At 45.3% G+C, this 24,517-nt stretch overlaps 1 protein-coding gene across 2 annotated transcripts in view; it reads left to right on the top strand.

Annotated features, from left to right (window-relative positions):
• FAM168A (family with sequence similarity 168 member A) overlaps positions 1 to 24,517 on the top strand; it is a 220,393-nt gene that overhangs the window by 43,546 nt on the left and 152,330 nt on the right. For both annotated transcript variants that reach the window (XM_073612769.1, XM_073612768.1), the window contains exon 2: positions 16,894 to 17,030. The gene's annotated coding sequence lies outside the window, so the exon portion shown is untranslated. The remainder of the gene's footprint in view (positions 1 to 16,893; positions 17,031 to 24,517) is intronic.

Raw genomic sequence — 24,517 nt, 5'->3', positions numbered from 1 at the left:
TATCCTATTTATGGAAAGATCAGGTGTTAAGAAGACCCCAAATCTCTTCTTTACCTTTTAAAAGCAAACGATAAATAAAATAAAAAAATAAACAAATGTTTACTTTCACCCTGGACTGGAAGTGACGTCATGGCGTCGCTCGGGTCCTCCAAGGTCATAGAGGCGATCAAAGAGGATCTACTCTTTGATCGCCTGTGTGACTTGCCGGTGGCATCGTCAGATCGTTTCTCAGGCAACTTTCGTGGAACTGGTACGTCCAAGAAACACTGGCAAGCGGTGGTAGGGTGGGGACGACCCCTCCCGCCACTTCTGAAAGCGTTCCAGCAGCTCATGAACTGCTTGGAGCGCTTTCATCAGAAAGCCACCGCCGGCTGTGAAAAAAAAAAAACAATAAGTTACGGCTGATATCTTCAGCCATAATCCCGCTAAACCACTTTGAAGCTGAAACGTATAGATACATATTGCGGTCTTGGTTAAAACTGGCCTCCAGCCTTCAGTCTTCCACAGTCCTGCAGGCTCCTCTCCTGAACTGGAATGACTTACTCTGGAGGGCCGTGTTTTCATTTTGTGTGATTGGATCACAAAGTACAGAGCCACTCTCATTGGTTCTTTTTATTTTGCCTGTGATTAGACACTAAAACTTCCATTCAGGGCCGGTTCACACCACAGAAACGCAGTCCGGATGTGTTCCAGATGCATTTCTACATGTGCACTTTTGATTTATCTTTTGATGTGCTCCAGTGCGTTTTTTTCCCCTTTTTGTCTTTTTCCCCAAAGCTGTGTTCCAGTGCATTTTGATGCGTTTCGATGCATTCCGGTGTGTTTTTGATGCATTTTGTCGCAATTTAGTGCAGTTCCTTGCAGAAAAAAAATGCAGCATGTTCTACTTTTGTTGACTGTACTGGAACACACTGCAATTGTGTGAACTTTGCCGTGATCAGTATGGCAGGTGGGAAACACTTCTGGAATTTGTTTTCTGTGTGGTTCTCCCTGCAGCAGCTGAAAGCCGATGGGAGGGAGGAAGGGATGCCGGCTTTCAGCCGCTGCAGGGAGAACCACACAGAAGACCGATTCCGGTAATTTCCCCCACCTGCCACATTGATCAAATGGTCTGTCTAAATTTGATTCCTCTGTCCGGGGGGGGGGGACTGCAGGGGTCCCCCCATGCACCTGGGTGCCTGTGCATTAAGATGGCCCTGCATGTAAGGTAATCAGAGGAAGCCTGTCGCTGATGCTATATATGGTTCATACAGCGCTGACAGCGGGAGCATGTACGAGTGACAGCAAAGTTGGAGTGGGTCTCTACACCCGGGCAGCCGGACGGACTGATTGGTTGAAACACCTCCACCATCCATTGACGCCTATGCCTGGGTGTTAAAGCCCGCCCTCTTTGCTGTCGCACATACACTTTACGTGTGTGGCAAGCAGTTAAACACGGCCAACCGAATACAATAATAGTGCTCCAGGCATATATGTGAAGGAGTTGCGGCCTTGACATGTATGATCACATGGACGCTCACACATATGTATATAGACAACGGTACAAAGACGTGCAATAGACTATAGAGCCTCATTCATAGACTGAAGAATCCTATGACCCGGCCCCATTGTGTCCCACAGCTGGTGTTTGACCTTCTGTCTGGTGTGCGTTGTGTCGTTGTCCGCACATTGTCTCCTGACTACCGCTTGCTCCGTCTTCTTGTTCGGCAATCAGCACTAAAACGCTCTCGTCTTCCTTTTCCTTGAGTATAATTGCCATTATTTCGCGTCGAGCGGCTTGTTTTATAGACTTGTAGCGGTGAATAGCTCCGGCATTTTAACACATTTTGATTTTATTTTGCCATGTATTATTTATTCATTGGCTGCTCCATCGGTGGCTTTTTATTTCTCAATCAAGCGATTGTTTTCTTTTAATTGTTGCACTACATTAAATGGCTGTTCTCCATTCATGGTTAATTTAATGCATTGCTTTATGGGAGAAACACGTCTCCGGAAAGGATGTAAAGGGGAGCTAAACCCAAAACCATTGTAGAAAGACGCATTTACGGTCTGGCTGGGGGCGAAAAAAAATAAGGCCAGTTTCACACCGCGGTTTGGCCTGCGCAGGTGTACCCGCGATTTCCAATAGACCTTCTGTTAGATCATGCGTTTTTGGTGTGTTTTCTGAGAGGACTTTTTGTGTGCCGTGGGTTAACCGCACAAAAAAACACGGGTACAACCTGCGCTGCGGGTGAAGCACAGCAGTGTGAAACTGGCCTAAAAAGTCCATTCACGCTTGTGCGACTTCAAAATTGTGTGATTTCCATTGCGACTTTTCAATGTGAGTTTGATGCGACTTTGGATGAGTGCGATTTTGTTGCGACTTTGGCTTTGACCAATGTGATTCTGCGCTTCAGAGAACAATGGGGTGGCCCCTAAAAGTCGCACATCTAGGTGTCCTGGAGTGGTGAGTAGAGTGGTAACCAGGCCACGCCCCCCCAACGCTTTTCACTCCACCCCCCCGGAGCTTAGTCATGGGGATTGTGCGCTGCAATGTCGCACGCAAGTGTGACTTTCATGTTACTTTTGAGGGTTTCATTAAAGTCTATGGCCCTCAAGTTACATAAAAGTCGGACCAAAGTAGTGCATGAACTACTGTAAAGTCGTTGCAACATTAAAGTGATTGTAAAGGCAGAAGGTTTTTTTTTTTTATCTTAGCACATTCTATGCATTAAGATAAAAAGCCTTCTATGTGTAGCAGCCCCCCTAATACTTACCCGAGCCCCGTCTCGATCCAGCGATGTTGCACAAGAGACTCGGCTGTCCAGGACTCTCCCTCCTGATTGGCTAAGACACACACAGTGGGCACCATTGGCTCCCGCTGCTGTCAATCAAAGTCAGTGAGCCAAGGAGGAGAGAGAGGGGGCGGGGCCGAGCCACAGCTCCGTGTCTGAATGGACACGGGGCTGAGGCTCAGCTCGGTGTGTCCCCATAGCAAGCAGGAGGGAGGAGCCAGGAGAGCCGGTGAGGGACCCCAGAAGAGGAGGATCGGGGCTGCCCTGTGCAAAACCAACTGCACAGAGCAGGTAAGTATAACATGTTTGTTATTTTAAAAAAAAAACAAGATTTTAGTATCACTTTTAGTCGCACAGATATGAATGGTACTCATTGGGAAACATGGGGTGCGACTTGTCATGCGACCTTGGGGTCTAAAGTCACATGACACGTCACACAAATGAAAATTGGGCCTAAGGGTACATTTACACTAGCCGTTGGGAGGTGGTAAAAGCATGTGGTTGACCCGTGTTTATTGCTCCCCACCCCCTCAGCGGCAAAGGCCGTGGCTGGGGGTGTACAAATGCCGCTGCTATGATGCTCTGCTTCGGCCCGCTGAATGTGACCCTGCACAACTGCGCACAATGCACGTGGTAGTGCAGCATTGAAACAGGTGGTTGAGGAGGGGACATATTGCCTTCTCACTGCCCATCAGACACCACTGATAATATCTGAGCATGGTTTGCTTTTCAGAGGAGCGGCAGTTCTTGCCGTTAGTATAAATGAACTCTAAAGACTCTATGGCAAAGGTTACTGGGGGGGTGGTAAACACAGTGGCTGAGTCACGGTTTTGCCAGCTGCCATACCCGAACCTTAACATCACAGCTGGACAGGGCTGTACACAGGTCGCAGCTGCGATGCTTTCCATCATGGCCGTGGCATGAGTTCAGTGGGGCCGCAACCACTACCTAAATGCTTGGCTCGCGCAATGTAAAATCGCCTTTTTGGCAATTTAAAAATAATTAAATAAACAAGCATCAAGAGGCGGCAATAGTGCCTCCGGGACGCCTGTCAGCCGCAAATACTTTACTTTATAGCATTTACAGTCACTTTAATGCATCTCTGTATTCCTTAGTAAATCACTGATTTTTAACAACTTGACCTCTGGAAGATTTACCCCCCTTCATGACCAGGCCATTTTGTATGATACGGCACTTTGTTACTTTAACTGATAATTGCGCGGTCGTGCGACACTGTACCCAAATAAAATTGATGTCCTTTTCCCCCTACAAATAGAGATTTCTTTTAGTGTTAATTGATCACCTCTGGGGATTTTTTTTGCACTATAAAATGAAAAAAAAAAGCCCAAGATTTTTTACTTTCTGCTATAAAACACATCCACAAAAAAAAAGATGTAAAAAAAAAAATCAAATTTCTTCATCAATTTAGACCAATAAGTATTCTGCTACATGTTTTTGTTAAAAAAAAATCCCAATAAGCGTATGTTTGTTGGTTTAAAGTTATAGCGCCTACAAACTATGGGATATATACTGGAATTTTTGTTTATTTTTTATACTAGTAATAGCGGCGATCAACGACTTATAGCGGGATTGTGATATTGCGGCAGACTAACTGACACTTTGTGGGGACCAGGGACACCAATACAGTGATCAGGTGTCAGAAACCATGAAAGCAGACAGAGACAGAAGTACAGTTAAATCTAGAGGTCGACCGATATGGGTTTTTCTCTGGCCGATGCCGATGCCGATATTTACAAATCGCGGTGGCCGATGGCCGATATGTGATGCCGATTTTTTTTGGGCCGATATATTAGGCCGATTTTTTTTTTTTTTTTTACCTTCATCTCATAAAATCTAACAGTTAGACCCCTTTCACAATGGGGCGTTTTTCAGGCGCTTTTGGGCTAAAAATAGCACCTGTAAAGTGCCTGTCAAACGGCTCCCCTGCAGTCTCAGTGTGAAAGCCCGAGTGCTTTCACACTGAGGCGATGCGCTGGCAGGATATTAAAAAAAGTCCTGCAAGCAGCATCTTTGGAGCGGTGTATACCACCACTCCTGCCCATTGAAATGAATGCGCACCGCTGTCGAATCGCCTGCAAAGCGTTTCGGCAGCAGCGCTTCAGGGGTGCGTTTAACCCCTTCCTCGGCCGCTAGCTGGGTTATAAGCGACCTGCTAGCAGCCGAATAGCGCCGCTAAAATGATGGTAAAGAGCCGCTAAAACTAGCAGTCTTTTACCGTCAATGCATGCCCGCTCCAGTGTGAAAGCAACCTTCAGTGATACGGAAATTTTTTTACATTTAAACATTTATTAAACAAAACAAACCTCCAATCAGTTCACTTGTATGTAGAATTTAGATAAAAAAAATATAAAAAAAAACCTCTCTTAAATATTAAATACACAAAAACAGGTAATCAAAACTTCTGGATGAAAAAAAATGGGCTAACTTTACTGCTTAGTTTTTTTTTTTTAATTTATTAGTGTATTTTTTTTTTTTTAATTACATTTGAAAGACTGCTGCGCAAATACCGTGTGACATAAAATATTGCAACAACCGCTATTTTATTCCCTAGGGTCTCTGCTAAAAAAAAATATATATATAATGTTTGGGGGTTCCAAGTGATTTTCTAGCAGAAAATACTGGATTTTTACTTGTAAGCAACAAATGTCAGAAAAGATTTAGTCTTTAAATGGTTAAACTGAGAACTTCTACACACGGAATTTAGTTCATTCAGAAGTGTAAACATTGTATCCTTCAGGTTCTTTTTATCAGATTTGGCAGGCTGCCCAGAGAGGGGGAGAAGTCGCTTCACACAGACACTGACTTCTATTACAGAAGTCTTTTGCAAGTCGCGCTGAAGCTATATCGGCTTTTTTATCAGCACAATCGGCCGATGCCGATTAAGTAAAAAACACCAAATATCGGCCGATATATCGGCCGGCCGATATATCGGTCGACCTCTAGTTAAATCACACTTGTTTAATAATAAAACGTAGTCAAAACATAGCCAGAGTTCAGGAACCGGAATGGATAGTCAGACAAGCCAAATGTCAGGGAGCCGGACATGAGCGTAGTAGAACAACAAGCAGGATCTGGAGCCAGAAGGGATGTCAACCAAGCAATTCTTTTAACAGGAATGCAGGAGAGGGTCTCTGTGATGTTGACCAAGGCGAAGGCAGAGATCATCTGGGCTGGACGGCTTAAGTAGGCAGGACTGATGAGCAGGATATCATCAACAGCTGAGTAACTGTGGAGAGATAGGAGCTGGCAATTAGCCGACAGCTGAGCGGCCAGCTCAGAGAAGGAAGGGCTAAGCCCAGCCCTGATAGTGCTAAAAATATGCACGGCCATTGTACTAATGACACTGGCTAGGAAGGGGTTAACATCGGCGGCGATCAAGGGGGTAATGTGTGCCTAGCCAGTGTTTGTGTGTACTATGTGTGCTTCTTTTACTAAGGGATGTGCTGTTTTTTTTTCCCCACTGACTTGTTTATTATTTACACTCACAGAGCTCTGTCTTCCTCCCCCGATCAGTGGGTGCCAGTGGTCAACACTGGTCATCCATTGGCTGGCACCCGCTGATCGACTTGTGCTGTGTCTAATCAGAGTACAGCCAGTGCGCCCCCAAGCTGGAAGTCCTGGATCACATACTAGGTACGTGATCCGGCACAGGAGAGCCGCTCTGCCGCCATGTAACTAAGGTATGTTGTCGGCAAGAGTTTCATTTGTGTCTTTCATTTTTGTTGTTCCATTTTTACAGCACTTTACATACTGTGCATTCACATCAGTCCCTGCCCTCAAGGAGCTTACAATCTAAGGTCCCTAAGTCACATACTAGGGCCACTTTAGACAGGAGCCATTTAACTGGAATCTGCTGGCTTGCCAATTCCTGCCATTAAACCTACTGGTCCCCCCTGGTGACACATCCACCACACAGAAGACGATCCAGGTACCCATACACCGCCACGCTCTCGCGGCCACTGTTACAACATCGGTGGTCCCTGAGCAGGGGTTGTATGAGAGAGGCCTTCCCTCTGTATGTCAGGCTCAGCTGTCACTTACCTGGATCGTCTTCCGTGTGGTGGATGTGTCACCAGGGCGGACCTGTAGGTTCAATGGCAGGCCAGCAGATTCCAGGCTGGTGGCATCAGGGACCAGGCAGGTGCATGCAGAGCGGAAGAGACACGTGATGCGTGGTCAGACAAGCCGGGTTGGTAACAGACGATCAGATGCAGGCATAGATGACAGGCAAAGAATGGCCAGGATGCAGGCAAGGTTTGGCAACAGGACATCAATCAGTGGAGAGATTAAGTGAACAAGGCAAGCCGGGGTCAGGATAATGGATAGCAAGCGTAGAGGAAGCCGGGTCAAACACAGGAATCCGATAAGGATCACAGGAACAGCTATACAGGGTACAAGCTGCAGATCAGACAGCAGATTATGCAAAGTCAACAAGGCAAGCCGGGGTCAGGATAATGGATAGCAAGCGTAGAGGAAGCCGGGTCAAACACAGGAATCCGATTAAGGATCACAGGAACAGCAAAGCAGACAGCAAAGCACTAGTGAACCTGCTGCATTTATATATATGGCATTTGGGCGCCAACGTTTATGTGCGCGTTTGCGAATATTCGTGCGCATGCCAAGATGAGCACTTGCAGGATCACGCCTGCACATGTATATTAGCATCTGCCCTTGAGCACCAGTAATGCCATGGCTAGCACATCTCTGACAGATATACAGAACACCCGTGCATCCTCTTACGGGCAAATGGCTCTTGCAACCGTGTGAACGAAGCGCAAATGAGGACTGTAGTTTTCACTGGCTTAGACTTGTCTGGAAGGCAAGATGTCTGATTGTCAGGACACAACAGAGGTTGCCGACTTTGTGCAGAGCTGTCGGGAAGCACTGCAATCCTCCTGTACGTCTGGTGTAGGCGAAGCAGCTCCTTCTGAAAGCCATTAGCAGATGGATAAATTGGCAGCACGCTGTGCCTGCTGCATCTCCTGAATGGGGGGATGAGGCCTGCTCCTCTGTCAGCAAGACATGGGCCTGTCCTCTGTAATGTGGTTACGCCATAAGAGAAACATCTTTAAACAATTACCCCGAACAAGGTCCCAGAATTCCTTTGCTGTAATCTGCGCACGGCATCTGAAGTATGTGCAGACATCGGGGGTTCTGCAGACAAAGCATTGCACTGCATTGTATCGAGGAGCAGAAATGAAAGTGGGTGTACAGTCTTTTCTATGACTTCTTGGATATCCATGTAGAGGGGATCTTGATGAGAATCCTTTGATCAGTGTGTATGTTCTTCATTTCTTTGTATAGCGTGTACCGTATATACTCGAGTATAAGCCGACCCGAATATAAGCCGGGGCACCTAATTTTACCATAAGAAACTGGGAAAACTTATAACCATTTGCAGCCATAGGTCCCTTGAACTTCAAACTTGGTAGTTAAGGGTTCCTAGATGCCCCCTAGCTGCAGCCAAAATTTGGGGTCTCTGGACCCAAAGGGTCCCGAAATGACATTGCTGCAGATGGACACAGTTGACTGATTTTGGGGCCCCGTATCTCTGGGCCACTTGGTGCTAGGAACCCCAAATTTAGTGTGCAAACCCAGTGTAACTAGCACTACAATATATCCAAAGCTGGGTTTCCTAGCACCAAGTGGCCCCCAGATACGGGGCCCCAAATTCGGTTTGGAAAATGTCAAGCACTTTTCTGCAGCAGAGAATGACATTTTCCGAACCGCCTTTGGGGCCCCCGTACCTCGGGGGCCACTTGGTGCTAGGAACCCCAGCTTGGATATGTTGTAGTGCTGGTTCCACTGGGTTTGCACACCAAATTTGGGGTTCCTAGCACCAAGTGGCCCTGAGATACGGGGGCCCCAAAGTCGGTTCGGAAAATGTCATTCTCTGCTGCAGAAAAGTGCTTGCCATTTTCCAAACCGACTTTGGGGCCCCGTATCTCTGGGCCACTTGGTGCTAGAAACCCCAGCTTTGGATATGTTGTAGTGCTAGTAGTGCTGCAGTACAAGTAGTGCTGCAGAAAAGTGCTTGACTCGAGTATAAGCCAAGGGGGGCATTTTCAGCACAAAAAAAGCGCTGAAAAACTCGGCTTATACTCAAGTATATACAGTAATTATATATGCATGGGGGGGGGGCATATTTGTTTTGTTTAATTAGAACTGCTGTGCCGTTCCCTCCGCTTCCCTTCTTCTACCCATTCATAGAAGCCTTTGTATCATGTGAACTTATTCCTAAAATACAAAGGCTTCTGTGAATGGGCAGCAGACGGGAAGGGGCAGGCATAGCAGCTCTGTGTGTTTTCTCTCCTCTCATAGCCGTAAAGGTAAGTCCCAGAAGTTACATTCACCTAATTAGACTTAACTCATAGTGTGCCTCTGCTTTTTGCTAAGTAGCTGAATTTCTTCACATACATCGGGCCACACTACGTCATTCATTCCTAGGCTGAGATTTTAGAAGCATAATTGGAACTGATATGCCGCCTCCTCCCCTCCTTCTGCCCATTCACAGAAGCCTTTGTATCATGTGAGCTTATTCATAAAATACAAAGGCTTCTGGTGAGTGGGCAGCACTAATTGGACTTAACTCATAGTGTGCCTGCGCTTTTTGCTAAGTTGCTGAATTACTTCACATACATCGGGCCGCGCTACATTATCCTTTCCTAGGCTTAGATTTTAGAAGCATAATTGGAACTGCTGTGCCGGCTCCTCCCCTCCTTCTGCCCATTCACAGAAGCCTTTGTATTATGTGAACTTATTCCTAAAATACAAAGGCTTCTGTGAATGGGCAGCAGAAGGGAGGGGCAGGCATAGCAGCTCTGTGTGTTTTCTCTCCTCTCACAGCCGACATAGAGATAAGTCCCGGAGGTGACATGCACCTACTTGGACTTGAAGTGGATGCAAACCCTCACATATACTCAGTGAAGTGAACAGCCTCAGATGATACACAGAGATGAAACAAATCTCCCTATATAAGTTTTACATGCATATCTGCTGTCTTTCCCTTTCTATATTCTTTAGAAAGTGCACATTGTGTTAGAAATTTTTCTTCCTGTTTCAGCAGTGGGAGGGGAGTTCGGGTATTAGGGGTCCACCGATTATCGGGTTATTCACTTTTTTGAAGAATCGGTGTCGGTAACAAACCTACCAATATTGTTTCAGGTGGTTGTACTGCATCACCCCATGACCGTTCTTTAGAGCGGACGGTTGGCTCTCTTGTAATATCAACTGATGCGGCTAAGCAGCTGATTGGCCGTTATCACAAGTAGCGGGAGGGGAGGCCCCTGTCACCTTTCGCCGCTCAGCCCGGGTCTCCCATCCCACTGATAGGCCCGAGCGACCTGCCGGCATGTCCGCCGGCTGGCCAGAGACCTGATAAAAGCTGATTAGGTCTCGGATCTAGTAACCCAGGAGTGATGTCATAATATTACTTCCAGATTACTCTCATCCTAAAGGCACCACTTTTAAAAATAGAAAGTATTAAAAAACGCTGATGTTGGCGTTTTGAATACTTTTAGGTGCAGTGGAGGGGTTTGGGGTCTTATAAAGAGTACCTGTCACTGTCTATCACTGTCACAAGGGATGTTTACATTCCTTGTGACAGCAATAAAAGTGCTAAAAAAAAAAAAAATGTAGAAGAACAGTGTTTAAATCTACAGAATATTGGCACCTGATATCAGCTATCGGCCTTAACGGCAGCCGAAAAATAGGTATCAGCCCTGAAAAAACGATATTGGTTGACCCCTGCCTTATGTAATCTTGTATCTTCTGGTTACTCCATGGGGAAGACCCTCCTCTGTGCTCCTTTATGTATTTATAGCTTGCCGAAGCACATTGAGACCGCGTTATCTTTTGGGTCAAGGGCAGGTTAGGGGAGAAGTGTGGAGAAAATGTTCATCCTTCACCCTTTTGTGGGCTTTTTTTTAATTTTTGGAATAGAGGGATGACTAGTGGGGCAGCTCTATGTGATGAGGAACAGCGAGCCCCATGGGTCATAGGATCTGAGATAAGAACTGTCTGTGCTGCCCGGTAACGGCTTGATAGAAAAAAGGAAAGACCCACCTTTCTAAAACAATGGGTACTCGGTACACAAGCCTCTGATGGTGTCATCTGGGACATGTGATCTGTAGCATGAGTTTCTGATAGGCCACCATTCACACCTCAGCTTGAAGCTCGAAGCTCCAAAACGTTGGAGGAGAAAAAAAAAAATCAGTAATTCTCTATGGCGATGGTTCACATCTCCACTACAAGTCGCTTCCACTACAATATCAGCTATCGGCCTTAAAGGCAGCCGAAAAATAGTTATCAGCCCTGAAAAAACGATATTGGTCGACCCCTACTGGGTATACACTGTGTGAGAGCTGATTGGAGGAAAGACGCACACCCCCATTCCACATAGGCAGAGGAATGAAGAAACATGCAGAGCTGTGCTGTGAATAGACAAGCTCTCTGCTAATCTCCCTCTAATCACCCTTAACTCATGCTGATAACAGAAGAACAGAGCAGCAGAAAGACACAGAACTTAGGGCTTTGGAGAGAGATAAGTAAACACTACAGATAGAAGTGCCCAGGTCAGATTTCATGAATGGAGTTTACATCTATTTTAACTCATAGTGTGCCTGTGCTTTTTGCAAAGTTGCAGAATTCCTTCACAGGCATCGGGGCCCCCCCGCTGTGTCATCCCGCTAGGCTGAGATTTTGGAATTAAAAAAAAAATGTAATGTTTTCATTTTTTATTTTTTTGCCCAATGTGTAAGGAAGGGAGGGGTGAGGAGGCAAGAGAATGCTTCCCTAAAAGTTCTGCTTGAGGACCCCTACTACTTAGTAAACCCACAAGCGCTAAGCCCCAATTACCATCACCACCTGTCCAATGACCGTGTCCTTACTAGCCATTAAAGTGTGGTCATTGTACAGGGGATGGTGGGTGGGGCTTAGCTGCAGGGGTGGGGTTTATACCCAATCACATAGTAATAGGGCCAGTGAAACTAGTATCAGAGGGGTGCTCAGAGCTGGGTTATCTGCCTGTATAGCCCCTTGTAGCGTCTCACCCAAAGCACAGTTATTTTTAAAGGTTTAGAATCACTGACGGGTTCTCTTTAAAGCGGTATTAAACCCAAAAACAAAAATGGAATATATTACAGCTTACCGATCATTAGATGCGGTGGCTGCATTTGTTGGCTCCCCCCCCCCCTCTCTGTTTTCACCTGGTGATCTGGTCAGTAACACACCTCCTGTATTAGAGTGCCCCCACTCTGGATGAAGGAGTACAGGGGGCACAGCAGACAGCAGTATTGTCAGTCTGGGGGGAAGGGAACGTTAGATGGACTAACAGGTTTAAATACACTAACAAATTGAAGACAAACTCCAACTCACACTGCAGTTACAGCAAATTGTTTTTTTTTTTCCTTTTGGGATAAAAAAAAAAAGAAAAAAAGCTGACTAGTGTAAGCACCCGTGTGAGTGGTAAATGATTTGTCTCAACATGATAACTGAAGATGAAAGTTATTAAAAAGGTAGACTAAAGAAGAAAATGCAGCCGTCGCATCTAAGAATTGGTAAGCTGCAGTATACTGAATGGTAGCTTTTAGGTTTAACTACTTGCCGACCGTGCTGAATAATGACTACAGCGTGGCCAGCTAGTTCTGGGATGCCGTCATATGACGTCCTCCTGTGATCGCGGAAGGACACTGCTCATCACAGATTGAGGTAAAGAGCCAATCAGCGGCTCATTACCATGTGATCAGCTTTGTCCAATCACAGCTGATCATGGATGTAAACAGCAGTCGGTTATCAGCACTCATTTCCTCATGCTGACAGCGTGAGGATCGTAGAAGAGAGACGATAACTGGCTTCTCTAAAAGGGACATGTACACTGATAATCAGGGCACAGATTATCAGTGCAGTCCCAACAGTGCACACCAGTGCCACCTACCAGTCCACACCAGTGCCACCTATCAGTGCCCATCAATGCCTCCTCATCAGTGCCCACCAGTGCCGCCTACCAGTCCCCATCTGTGCCACCTATCAGTGCCCATCAATGCCGCCTCATCAGTGCCCACCAGTGCCACCCCTCAGGGCCCATCAATGCCTCCTCATCAGTGCCTACCAGTGCCTCCTCATCAGTGCCCACCAGTGCCGCCTACCAGTCCCCATCTGTGCCACCTATCAGTGCCCATCAATGCCGCCTCATCAGTGCCACCTATCAATGCCCATCAATGCCGCCTCACCAGTGCCTCCTCATCAGTGCCAATCAATGCCGCCTCATCAGTGCCACCTCGTCAGTGCCCATCAATGCTGCCTCACCAGTTCCACCTCATCCATGCCCATCTGTGCAGCCTATCAGTGCCCATTAATGCCGCCTTATCGGTGCCCATTAATGCTTATCAGTGCTGCCTCATCAGTACCCATCAGTGCCACCTATCAATGCTACCTCATCAGTGTCTACCAGGGCTGCCTCATCAGTGCCTATCAGTTCCTATTAATGCCACCGTATCGGTGCCTATTAATGCTCACCAGTGCCACCTCATCAGTGGCCATCAGTGAAGGAGAAAAATTACCTGTTTGCAAAATTTTATAACACACTATGAAAAAATGTTCGTTTTTTTCAAAATTTTCGGTCTTTATTCGTTTATTTAGCAAAAAATGAAAAACCAAGTGGTGATTAAATACCACCAAAAGAAAGCTCTATTTGTGTAAAAAAAAATGATACAAATTTCACATGGGTACAGTGTTGTATGACCGCGCGATTGTCATTCAAAGTGTGACAGCGCTAAAAGCTGAAAATTGGCCTGGGCAGGAAGGGGGTGACAGTGCCCATGTAGACAAGTGGTTAATACCTCTTTAAGCATTGTAGAGGGCACACATGCTGTAAAAGCTGCCTTATGTAATCCTCTTTCTTCTCGTTACTCCATGGGGAAGACCCTCCTCTGTGCTCCTTTATGTATTTATAACTTGCCGAAGCACATTGAGACCGCGTTATATTTTGGGTCAAGGGCAGGTTAGGGGAGAAGTGTGGAGAAAATGTTCATCCTTCACCCTTTTGTGGGCTTTTTTTAATTTTTGGAATAGAGGGATGACTGGTGGGGCAGCTCTATGTGATGAGGAACAGCGAGCCCCATGGGTCATAGGATCTGAGATAAGAACTGTCTGTGCTGCCCGGTAACGGCTTGATGGAAAAAGGAAAGACCCACCTTTCTGAAACAATGGGTACTCGGTACACAAGCCTCTGACGGTGTCATCTGGGACATGCGATCTGTAGCATGAGTTTCTGATAGGCCACCATTCACACCACAGCTTGAAGCTCGAAGCTCCAAAGCGTTAGAGGAGAAAAAAAAACAATAATTCTCTATGGCGATGGTTCACATCTCCAGTTCTGGAGCTTTTTTTTTGTATGGCTCTAATCAGGTAGGTTGGTGTGTTCTTGGAGCGTTTTTTTCTTCCATAGAAATGCATGGAAACGCTTGATTTGCGCATTTTGGCAATGCAATATTTAATCGCTTGTAGGACTTCATATGATGTCCTTAGGTTGAAGTGGCGATATCTGGATGATGTCTGCAGCTACAGACATCATCCAGATATCTTTGTTTTCAGCTGGCAATTCCCTCTAATGTAAAAGCCACCTAGCGTCTATACTTATCCACCTAGGTAAGTATGATTCTTAACCATTTCTTCTTAGGTGGACGTCATATGACATCCTGGAGTTTAAGTGGTTAAATCTGAATGATGGGTGCAGCTGCAGGCATTATTCTGTCGGCGACTCCCTGTCATGTAAAAACAATCATAATGGCACCCCCCTCATGCCGCCCCCCTACCGGCTCACCCGTGCAATCAGCGAGCCGGAGAATGAATCAGCCGAGGGTGGCCATTCACCATAGAGAATACCGCAGACCAGATGGTCCCCAGCAGTCTCTATGACCTTCGGAGGCCGGGCGCGACCTTATGACGTCACGTCCGGCCTCGGCAGATGTAAACACTGCCGTTGCCTCAACTGGGAAGCCAAGATCGTTTTTTTTTTTTTTCAGGCTTTCCAGCCCAGAGGAGAGATGTGTGGACTTATAGACCCCAAATTTTGCTGTAAAAGGGGCCTGTCATGCCCTATTCCTATTACAAGGGATGTTTACATTCCTTGTAATAGGAATAAAAGTGATAAAAAAAAAATTAAAGGGAAAAGGTCAAAAAAAAAAAAAAATAGAATAACCAATAAAAAAAAAAAGTAAAGTGCCCCGTCCCAGTGTACTCGCATGCAGAAGCGAACACATACATACGTCACACCCGCATATGTAAACGGCGGTCAAACCACACATGTGAGGTATGACGTCACGTCTGGCCTCGGCAGATGTAAACACTGCCGTTGCCTCAGCTGGGAAGCCAAGATCGTTTTTTTTTTTCATTTTTTTTATTTACTTCAGGCTTTCTGGCCTAGAGGAGAGCTGTGGAGACTTGTAGACCCCAGATTTTGCTGTAAAGAGGACCTGTCGCGCCCTATTCCCATTACAAGGGATGTTTACATTCCTTGTAATAGGAATAAAAGTGATAAAAAAAAAATTAAAGGGAAAACGTCCAAAAAAAAAAAAAAATAGAATAACCAATAAAAAAAAAAAGTAAAGTGCCCCGTCCCTCTGTGCTCGCATTTAGAAGTGAACACATACATACGTCGCACCTGCATATGTAAATGGCATTCAAACCACACATGTGAGGTATCGCCCTGAACGTTAGAGCGAGAGCAATAATTCTATCCCTGGATCTCCTCTGTAACTCTAAACAGGTAACCTGTAAACATTTTTAAAGCGCCGCCTATGGAGATTTTTAAGTACCAAAGTTTGGTGCCATTTCACGATTGTGCACAATTTTAAAGCGTGACACGTTGGGTATCTATTTACTCGGTGTAACATCTTTCACTATATACAAAGAAATTAGGCCAACTTTACTGCAAATAACGCGTGACATAAAAAATTGCCACAACCAACATTTTAATCCCAAGGGTCTCTGCTAAAAAAAAAAAAAAAAAAACATGTATAATGTTTAGAGGTTCTGAGTAATTTTCTAGCGAAAAAAAAAAAAAATGCTGATTTTTTACATGTAGGAGAGAAGTGCCAGAATCGGCCCGGTATGGAAGTGATTAAAAAAAAAAAAGCCATACTTCTCTTTTAATGCAGCTCTGTAATCATCTCTAAATATATTATTTCCATGCATGCATTGTAAGTACCTGAACCTGGCCTGGTATCAGCCTATTGCAGTCCCTGTACAGCAGGGCTGGAGGGTGAGAGAAAGAAGCTGCACAAAATGCTGATCAGTTTACTTTTTGATTTGAGTAAGCGCTGACTTTAGCCTAAAACATGTTACCTTTCTTGTTCCAGTCATACCTGTGATGTGATTTTTAGTGCTTCAATAAAGATACCAAGGAGTGCAGCAATATTCCAGATTTTGCATGTTACTGGTCAGTTTACTTGCTGACATAAAGCATGCTGATAGGAGGAGAGAGCAGAATGACAGTGAGTGTGTGTATGGGTGTGCTTCTCCTTTCACTGTCTAGAACAGCCATTCTCAACCAGGGTTCCTCCAGAGGTGGCTAGGGGTTCCCCCGATGGTGCCTACATAGTTCTGAGCCGATGTCACTTGGAGGAGCCAGTGGTATGACACCAATGATCTTTATAGCTCTCTGTAAGGGGCCCATTCTTACTACTACTGTAAAAAAGGTTCATTCTTCTCACTGACCACCAAAGTAAGGGGCATCGTTCCCACTGACCCTCAATGAATGGGTTTTATTAGGGGTTCCCCCGATACCTGAAAATTATATTAAGGTTCCCCTGGAGTAAAAAGGTTGAGAAAGGCTGGTCTGGAATGACCTGGGCTTGGAGGAAGTGGGTTGAATGATGCTGGCCATCAGGCTAAGGACATCTAGTGGCAGAAAAAAAACAATGCAAGTGAAATCTCTTGATTTTAAGCAAAATATGACTATATTTAGTATTTCAATAGGCTGTTCATTTTTATCTCACTATTTATGGCTGAAGTTGGAGAATGTTGGGTTGGCGCGTATATGTCTTAGTAATGCTTTCCTTCTCATCGCTTTACCTTGATGTTCGATTTTCTCCTACAGGATCGTTGTGTTTCTGAGTCTCCTGCTGGTGCAATGACCGCAATCTGAAACCTTTTCCTAAAGACTTTGTCTCCACTCTGGTTCCTGTCTTCTCTTCTGCATCCACATCTGCCAGGAAGCTCGGCCTGTAATCAGAGGTATGTCCTCTTCAGTTCATAGATCTGGTTTTCCTTGCCTAGTGCGGGTCAGGGTGCTGTAATGATAATATTTCCAATTCTATTACAATGGATGGACTTAAAGAGAACCTGTCATCCCCAATGGATATAATTATGTAATAAATGGTAACACTCAGTGGCGGTGCCTCCATAAAGGGCGCAGAAGCGTCGCCCCCCCCCCTCTCCTGCACCACTCCTCCTTAATCTATCTATGGTCGCTGCTGACACCCCCTGTTCAGGTGCCCGCCCATTTTCGGGCGCCGGGCATCTGAATTAAACCGGCGGGGGTGTTTTTTGGAAGCCCCTGATTAGAGCCATAGGCTCTAATAGGCGCCCAAAAATGTGAGAGGTGGGCGCAACGCTGTGCGTTCGCTTCTCACTCAGCTGCATGTTAGCAAAGCAAAGGAATTTGGGGGACAGTGGCAGCACTTGGGGCACGGTGGCAACATATGGGGCACGGTGGCAGCACTTGGGGCACAGTGGCAGCATTTGGGGCACAGTGGCAGCATTTAATGGGCACAGTGGCAATAGGCGCCCAAAAATGTGAGAAGCGGGCGCAACGCTGTGCGTTCACTTCTCACTCAGCTGTATGTTAGCAAAGTGAAGGAATTCAGGGCACAGTGAAGCACTTGGGGCACGGTGGCAACATTTGGGGCACGGTGGCAGCACTTGGGGCACAGTGGCAACATTTGGGGAACAGTGGCAGCACTTGGGGCACAGTGGCAACATTTGGGGAACGGTGGCAGCACTTGGAGCACGGTGGCAACATTTGGGGCACAGTGGCAGCATTTGAGGCACAGTGGCAGCGTTTGATGGGCACAGTGGCAGCATTTGGGGCACAGTGGCAGCGTTTGATGGGCACAGCGGCAGCGTTTGGTGGGCACAGTGGCAGCGTTTGGTGGGCACAGTGGCAGCGTTTGATGGGCACAGTGACAGCATTTGGTGGGCACAGTGGCAGCGTTTGGTGGGCACAGTGGCAGTGTTTGATAGGCACAGTGACAGCATTTGGTGGGCACAGTGGCAGCGTTTGGTGGGCACAGTGGCAGCGTTTGATGGCACAGTGGCTGCGTTTGGTACCGTGAGGCTGCAATTGATGGGGTTTTTTTTTTCAGAACTTTTCAGTTTGTTTGCGCCCCCCCAAAAATTTTGAGTACCAGCCGCCACTGGTAACACTGATTGGTAGAAGACAACATTGGTTGGTCAGAATTCTTCTTTAGGATGCCAAGGACATATAGAAAATGCCAATCTTTATTCAGCTTTCATGTGAGCTTCCCTCGCATGGCTCCCCCTGTCTAGTGTTGTCTGATTTCCAAAAAAGCTGATTTTTAGCGGGACAGCCCAGTACTTGCCTTGGTTCCGGACCAGTAGGTCTGCTGGACGTCCAAGCTGTTGTGGCGACCTCCGTCATCTGCATTGTGATTGTTTTTATTATATTGCACAGTTAATATTTTACATATACAGAGGGGGAAATAATTATTTTATCCCCTGCAGATTTTGTATGTTTGCCCACAAAAAAATGAAGGGTCTATAATTTTTATCACAGGTGTATTTTAAATGATAGAGACAGAACATCAACCAAAAATCCAGAAAAAAACCCATGGTACAAATGTTATAAACTGAGTTGCAGTTCAGTGAGTAAAGTAAGTATTTGATCCCCAAGCAAAACATGACTTAGTACTTGGTGGAGAAACCCTTGTTGGCAATCACAGAGGTCAGACATTTCTTGTAGTTGGTGACTAGGTTTGCACACATCTCAGGAGGGATTTTGGTCCACTCTTCTTTACAGATCTTCTCTAAATCCTTAAGGTTTCTTGGCTGTCGCTTGGCAACTCGAAGTTTCAGCTCCCTCCATGCATTTTCTATAGGATTAAGGTCTGGAGACTGGCTAGGCCACTCCATGACCTTAATGTGCTTCTTCTTGAGCCACTCCTTTATTGCGTCTGCCACAACTTGTGTTGTTTATTATGCAAAATGTAATAAAGGAGAATGCATGAAGATAAAAAACCTTCTATCTTTACAGCCACTTTAATAATTTCAGTTAGAGATGAAAATGGTGTTATCGCCATGTTGCCGATAAGAGAAAAAGGTGTCGGTAATGGCACTGAAAATGCACGCGGCTTTGACGCAACTTTGCCAGGATTTTACCGCAATTTTACTATGCTTATAGTGTGTTTTTCATAGGTCATGTGACTCAAAAACCACATCAAAAACGTAACACAGGTGCATTATTGATGCGTTCTTGCTGCGTTTTTAATGCATTTCAACAGGGAGCTGCGTGTTTGGTGCATTTTGTTTTTTTTTAACTGACCAAAAATGCAGCAAGCAGGATTTTTAACACCACAAAAGAAGCACAATGGACCAGTGTGAAGACACACAGTATCTCACAAAAGTGAGTACACCCCTCACATTTTTGTGAATATTTTATTCTATCTTTTCATGTGACAACACTGAAGAAATGACACTTTGCTACAATGTAAAGTAGTGAGTGTACAGCTTGTATAACAGTGTAAATTTGCTGTCCCCTCAAAATAACTCAACACACAGCCATTAATGTCTAAACCGCTGGCAACAAAAGTGAGTACACCCCTAAGTGAAAATGTCCAAATTGGGCCCAAAGTGTCAATATTTTGTGTGGCCGCCATTATTTTCCAGCACTGCCTTAACCCTCATGAGCATGGAGTTCACCAGAGCTTCACAGGTTTCCACTGGAGTCCTCTTCCACTCCTCCATGACAACATCATGGAGCTGGTGGTTGTTAGAGACATCCTGTCTACATCCACATCTAACATCCCCTGTGGGGCATCCTCAAACACTTTCTGTTTGAGGATGCCTCACAGCTGCTCAATAGGGTTTAGGTCTGGAGACATGCTTGGCCAGTCCATCACCTTTACCCTCAGCTTCTTTAGCAAGGCGGTGGTCGTCTTGGAGGTGTGTTTGGGGCCGTTACTCACTTAGATACTGTACATAGAATTCAAAGCAGGGGTCTCAAAACTGGCAGCCCTCCAACTGTTGCTGAACTACAAGTCCCATTATGCCTCTGCCTGAGCCAGTCATGCTTTTAACTGTCAGTCTTGCAATGCCTCATGGGACTTGTAGTTCTGCAACAGCTGGAGGGCCGCCAGTTTGAGACCCCCGATTTAAAGGGATACATTTTTCTTGAGCTTTTCTTGCGCTAAAGGTGCCAATAATGGCCGACAATAAATTCATATTCTTTTAAATTCATGATATTAATTAAAAAGTCGAACATAATACAGTTCTATATAAAAATATAAATATTTTTTAATTGTCGTTTTCGGCCAAGTGTATTTTGCATATTCGACACCAAAATTTGCATTCGGTGCACCTCTAATTTTTTAGTAGCATGTTGATGAGGGGGAGGGAGGAACCAAGGAAGCCATAATATTTGCAGATTAAACTTCATCTTCAATGTAATGAATGTTTGCTTTGAAGATTGTATTCTTGTAGGACGTTAGTCTATAATCAGGAGAATGAAAGTGAAGTGCACCCAAGTGTGACGCCATTGGGAATCTCCTGATCAGTTCACTAGGACATCTTATGACATCTCTGTGTCCGTAGTGTTTGTCATCTTTTTTGCAGTGAGTTGAGAGGTTGCCGTTTTGGAAAATCACAATTCACACACCTGCCTTTCCACTGCCATCCCCAGGCGGCCGAGCTCTGGTTTTATCGCTTATCAGTAATGGCGCTGTTGTTTGTCAGGTCAGGAGAGTTGAGCGTTTGCCGCATGGTTGCATCGGAGTGCAGATTTCCCTGCCAGTCTCCCGCTATCTCCACTTACCGCTAGCTTTCTGTGCTGATAATATCCGCATGATGCTTCCGTGTCAGCGGTCAGATAACACTGGCAATTTGTAATCTCTTCCGGCCTCTGGAGTCGATAAAAGTGCAGCTGTAATAACCAGACTAGAAGATTTCATCAGGGAAGACTCCCTGTATGCTGATGGTTTAAAGCTGAATTCCAGGTATGGAAATTTCTACATTTTTTTAGTCATTCTTGGACCACTGTAATGCCCCGTACACACGGTCGGACTTTGTTCGGAGATTCCGACAACAAAATCCATGGATTTTTTCCGACGGATGTTGGCTCAAACTTGTCTTGCATACACACGGTCACACAAAGTTGTCCGAAAATCCGATCGTTTTAAACGCGGTGACGTAAAACACGTACGTCGGGACTATAAACGGGGCAATAGCCAATAGCTTTCATCTCTTTATTTATTCTGAGCATGCGTGGCACTTTGTCCGTCGGATTTGTGTACACACGATCGGAATTTCCGACAATGGATTTTGTTGTCGGAAAATTTTATCTCTTGCTCTCCAACTTTGTGTGTCAGAAAATCCGATGGAAAATGTCCGATGGAGCCCATACACGGTCGGAATATCCGACAACACGCTCCGATCGGACATTTTCCATCGGAAAATCCGACCGTGTGTAGGGGGCATTAGGCTGCTTTCTTCGATGCGCATGCACTGATGACGCCGGCACAAGCGTATATGGTAAATATCTCCTAAACCGTGCAAGTTTAGGAGATATTTCCAGTACCTACAGGTAAGTGGAAAGGCTAGCTGGAGGCTAGCCTGTATTTGTGGGAGGAATCTGAGAGGGCTATTTAAGCCTCCTCCTCTGTCAGGCCGGGGCTCGTCTGTGTTTCTGGGTTCCCACCCACCCGTTTCCCCCAATCTTCATACATACTCATATTACTTTTTCTTACATTCAGGGTATGCCCTCTTTTCAGGCATACTGACCAGTCAGGCCAAGGCACACCTCAGGCCTTGGTGCTTAGGAGTATCACTTTCTCACTCGAAGACTCTGACTACAAGCCTTATTATAGGCTTAACTGTTGGGAAAAGTGGTGTGTGAGGGTTTACAGCCACTTTAAAAAACTGCAATCAGGCTGGCTCTTTATTGATGAAGAGGTGCAATCGACATCAATTCACAAAAACGCCCCAGCATATTGCATAGATTGCATCCAACACCCCCGCGGGCGTGACATCACTGCTGTTACTCTGCCGGATGCATTCCGTCCGAAGGGACGTCATCATTGGGGCAATGGAGAATGTATTAATTTAGTCATGATTTATAACCTGCTCTGTGTCTCATAATGTACAAAAAAGAAAATATGATTTTTGTACTTGCCTGTAAAATCCATTTCATGGAGTACATCATGGGACACAGAGGTCCCTCCCCTCTTTTGGGGTTTCATTGCATGCTACAAAACTGAAGTGCTTCCTTTATGGGAGGGGTTATGTAGGCGAGGACTTCCTTTCTGTTTGTTTCCTCCAGTGTCCATTCACCAGTAGGTGGCACATAACCCAGGTCGTCATGATTTATAACCTGCTTTGTGTCCCGTGATGTACTTACCTGTAAAATGGATTTTACAGTTAAGTACAAAAATCCTATTTTTAATCAGTTTAAGTCCAGTGTCCATTAGAGATACAAACAGCTGTGAAATATGACCAATTCTAACATTTGTAAAGCCTTTTTAGAACAGAAGGTATGTCTCATTCCATCACGTATCCCAAAAATAGGAGGACTATTCCTCATTTCAGGACAATTTGCCATGCAGATCATTCCTTTGCGCCTCATCGATCAGATGCACATCCAGAACCACTGGAGTATAGTGCAAATATAGCCCAATATTATAAATAATGTTATCATTAATTCCAAACTGCATACAACCCTTTCGGGATTTTTAGCCATGATCAGTGCAATGTACGGAAACCATGACTTCTGTGGAGTGGGGCTTGGGACTCAATGGAACATGATGAGATGAGAATACTTTACATCCTAAGAAGGCTTTGCTAATGGACTAATAAACTGTGCTCGATTAGCTGCTACCCAGGCTACAGTAGCCAGGGAATGATAGCTGTGAACCCGGAAGAGATAATCACGTTGCTTCTGGGTTCATCGGGGAACAAATATTTCTGGATCTCCTCCTGCTCTCAATGGTATAGCTGTTTACTGCGATCCTGGACCTCCTGAAGGAAAGAGTGAGCCTAGGAACCACTGCAGGCATCGGCGAAGCATCTTTAGAGACCCGTAAAAATGGTCAGGGTGGCTCTAGAACAACTCTAGTCACATTTTTTTTTTTATAACAGAAAAGTTTTATTAGTGGATAAGGCATTAATACAATTTGAACATACGCAGTTACATAGTAGGTGAGGTTGAAAAAAGACACAAGTCCATCAAGTCCATCCTATGTGTGTGATTATATGTCAGTATTACATTGTATATCCCTGTATGTTGTGGTCGTTCAGGTGCTTATCTAATAGTTTTTTGAAACTATCGATGCCCCTTCACTGAGACCACCGCCTGTGGAAGGGAATTCCATATCCTTGCCGCTCTTACAGTAAAGAACGCTCTATGTAGTTTAAGGTTAAACCTCTTTTCTTCTAATTTTAATGAGTGGCCATGTGTCTTGTTAAACTCCCTTCCGCAAAAAAAGTTTTCTCCCTATTGTGGGGTCACCAGTATGGTATTTGTATATTGAAATCATATCCCCTCTCAAGTGTCTCTTCTCCAGAGAGAATAAGTTCAGTGCTCACAACCTTTCCTCATAACTAATATCCTCCAGGCCCTTCATTAGCTTTGTTGCCCTTCTTTGTACTCGCTCCATTTCCAGTACATCCTTCCTGAGGACTGGTGCCCAGAACTGGACAGCATACTCCAGGTGCGGCCGGACCAGAGTCTTGTAGAGCGGGAGAATTATCGCTTTATCTCTGGAGTTGATCCCCTGTTTAATGCATGCCAATATTCTGTTTGCCTTGTTAGCAGCAGCTTGGCATTGCATTTCCTTTTCCATCCTAGATTCCCCCAGAGGTTCTCCCCCCAGTGTATGAATTGCATTCATATTTTTGCCACCCAAATGCATTATTTTATATTTTTCTACATTCAGGGCCAATTCATACCATAGAAACGCAGTCCGGATGTGTTCCAGGTCCTTTTCTGCATGCGAGTTTTTGATGTGTTCCAGTGCGTTTTTGATGCGTTTTTTTGTGCGTTTTTGATGCAGTCAATTGCCTTTTTCCCCCCTCTTTTTTCTTAACCTTAAATAAGGACAAGTGTGTTGCAGTACGTTTTCGGTTCATTTATGTGCGTTACGGTGCATTCCAGTGCATTTTTTCGATGCGTTGTCGATGCGTTTTACAGCGTTACTGTACAGTCCGGTGCAGAAAAAATGCAGCATGTTCTACTTTTTTTCTGGAACTGGAACGCACTGAAACTGACTGCACTGGTGTGAACTATGCCATTAAAAACCATATAACCTACTTTCCATGCATTTTTGATGCAGAAAAAAAAACGCACTGGACCGCATGTGGTGTGAACTGGCCCTAAACCTCATTTTCCATCTAGTTGCCCACCCCATTCATTTGTTGAGATCTTTTTGCAAGATTTCCACATCCTGCGGAGAAGTTATTGCCCTGCTTAGTTTAGTATCGTCAGCAAATACAGC

The sequence above is a fragment of the Aquarana catesbeiana genome, linkage group LG02 (genome assembly GCF_042186555.1).
Source record: "Aquarana catesbeiana isolate 2022-GZ linkage group LG02, ASM4218655v1, whole genome shotgun sequence".
Taxonomy (NCBI): domain Eukaryota; kingdom Metazoa; phylum Chordata; class Amphibia; order Anura; family Ranidae; genus Aquarana; species Aquarana catesbeiana.
The sequence above is the reverse complement of the archived record's forward strand: the minus strand, read 5'-3'. Positions and strand labels throughout refer to the sequence as shown.